Genomic DNA, 3,029 nt, shown 5'->3' with positions numbered 1-3,029 from the left:
TCGAGAACGTGCAATGTGAAAGACCAGAATACTTCACACTGAGGCAGTCTCACAGCATATGCCTCATCTAATTTTATGAATTCCCCCTCCCCCTAAAAAAAAAGGTAAATTTTATCACGATTTGCTATCTCTTGTTCTCTCTCTTTCCTTTGTTTTTCTTCTTGCCATGAAAAAGAATTTGTCCGACAAACTCCCCTTGCCTACATAACGAATGTTTATCATGGTGCAGACGGTACCTGAATTCAGTCATACGCGATACATGACGGTACACACGTGCGTGATTCGGGGACGAGTTTTTCTTTTGTGTGTGTGGCTGGACTCGTTTCCCTGTCGACACACACACATACCACAATAAGTGTGAAATTATACGTACACACACTGCTTTATCACTCAGAAAAATGTGTAGCACGTCGTAGCTCGAAACCGATTACCCGTCCTTTCGGTGTTTTTTCTCACTGTTGCTTCGGGTAACTGCTGTTTGATTTGTTACATTGCTGACTTCATCATCTGAATTACTGAGGAGATAGCGAGTCATCCTTGTTTCGTAGCTTGATGAACTTTGAAGGCGGACGACAGTCTGCACGCCTGTTTCTGCGTCACCTTTTAGCCATAACCTTCTAAGCGAGGAATCTACTTTGTAATAAAGTGTGGTCAACCCTACGTGCGCTTTCTACTTGTGACAAAAATTACAGGACGGTTATGTTAGTGTAACTCGAAGTTCGGTGTCAGTATGCGTGTGGTGAAATGAAGCCGCGTGAAAGTGAAAAACGAGAGAATGACATTTTGACTCGGCGTGTTTCTCTATTATATTACCTGCAAACAAATGGCGTTGATCGCACGTTTTCTGTGACGCGCTTTCCTTCTTTTATGCTTGTGACATTGTTACTGAAACGCTGTGTGAGTGGTGTACAACGCGTAAAACAACTGAACAGACCGGGCCGCTGTGGCGTCGCTCATGATCTCAGTTGTCTCGTGTACGTAAACCCCCAATTATAATAATTATAATAATACCAATTGAATAGTAGGCTGCATATTCATTATTTATGGCCTGGCGACTGGTCTACCTGCGAAAGAGAGGTTTTTCGTCTGTCGTATGTCGCCTATTTTTCATATTATCACGTAAATTTTATGGGCGGCATTAGAGACGTTGAGCAGCAACGTAGTTGACGAAAACGACAGAGAAAAAAAAACGCGAGAGAGATGCAGGGAGGAAGGGATAGTAACTTCCGCCAAAATGTGTCACAGTCTATTTGGTTAACCCCATAGCATCTCGGGGTTGACCCCGAACTCCATACCTTATGAACTAAAATTGCCACCCCTTCCAATCGTCTTGATGGGAAAGTTATGCATCAAGTTGTACAGCTTCAGGAAGCTGAATTGCATTGTTGCATTTTTGGTGATAAGATATGCCACGTCAGTTCCTCCTGTGTCGCTAAGGTGTGTGTTGGGAGCGCGCAATCGGATTTTTGCGAGATTCACCTCGGTGGTGGCATTCGCTCTACGCTTTTTTGGTTTTTTCATTTCTTTTTACAAATTATCAGGACTCTCTCTCCGGTTTCAGCTTTTTTTAGTTTACGATATAGTCATTTTCTTCGGCCATGTGATAGTTCGGCTTCATGATATTTCGGCACGTAACAACCGTAATTTTGAAAACAGCCACCCAGCCCCTTCCTAATTCCGATATGTTGTATAACTTTGCTGCTTTATCACCAGAAGCATCTCGAATCCGGGGTTTTCGTTTCTCTTCTTGTTCTTCATTGTTATTCTTAGCTGTAGTCTAATACCGTTTAGCGAGGAATGAATAGATTTTCTAATAGATCGGAAATGCAATATGGCAGGAAACGTAATGCGGACTTGGATAATTTTGGAGTACCATTCAAGAAGGAACGAAAATTCGTTCCAAGCTCTCCTACGGATAAATGACGTTAGTCACGCAGGATCCGTAGCACGGTTTTCCTAAAACAGTTGACATGGTTCCAGAAATACCAAGTTTTTATTTTTATTTTACTAAGTTACTAACTAACTAACTACCATGTTTTTGTGGCTTCATAAGAACTATTAGCTGGGAAGCCACATATGTAAGGACGCGTACATGTTCACTCGCAATGGTCAAGGACGTCGGCAGATGGAAGGAACGTCATACGGAAGGTTTTCGAGATCGTGCAATGCGAAAGACAAGAATACATAGCACAGAGGTAGTCCCACAGCATATGCCTAATCTAATTTTATGAATTCCCCCCCTCCAAAAAAAAAGGGTAAATTTTATCACGATTTGCTGTCTCTTGTTCTCTCTCGTTCTTTTGTTTTTCTTGTTGACATGAAAAAAAAAAGCATTTGGCCGACAAAATCCCCTTGCCTACATAACGAATGTTTATCATGGTGCAGACGGTACCTGAATTCAGTCATAATAATAATAATAATTGGGTGTTTACGTCGCGAGACAACTGAGATCATGAGCGACGCCACAGCGGTCGGTCTGTGGATTGCTTTTGCCCACCTGAGGGTTCTTTAACGTGCAATGAAAGCTCATCACACGGCACGCCGTATTTAACGTCCCTCGCGGAAGACGGCGTGTCTAAGCAACTTGTACCCTGCCACCAAGTTGCTGGCGTCCTCGGCCGGGTTCGAACCCGCGATCTCGGGATCAGAAGGCGAACACGCTACCGACTGAGCCACCGAGGCCGTGAATTCAGTCACACGCGTTACATTACGGCACACACGTGCGTGATTCGGGGACGGTTTTTTCTTTTGTGTGTTTGCGTGTGTGGCTGGACACGTTTCTTTGTCGACAGACAGTGCTGTGCGTAGCGGCACTACTAGCAGAGCAACTGTTTTCGCTACTTTTTCAGTAGCGGAGGAGCGCTCGCGCTAAATTTCTAACCAATAGCGGAAAAATAACTCCCGCTACAAATTTTGGTAACGTGTCCGATGCTGCTACCGCTACTTTCCCGCTGCTTTAGTGGGCAAGACAAAAGAAGTAACTCGTATTCCATGCCATTTTAGTTCGGCAAGGCAGTATCCGTGTCACA

This window comes from Ornithodoros turicata, chromosome 1 (assembly GCF_037126465.1).
Source record: "Ornithodoros turicata isolate Travis chromosome 1, ASM3712646v1, whole genome shotgun sequence".
Lineage (NCBI taxonomy): Eukaryota > Metazoa > Arthropoda > Arachnida > Ixodida > Argasidae > Ornithodoros > Ornithodoros turicata.
The sequence above is the reverse complement of the archived record's forward strand: the minus strand, read 5'-3'. Positions refer to the sequence as shown.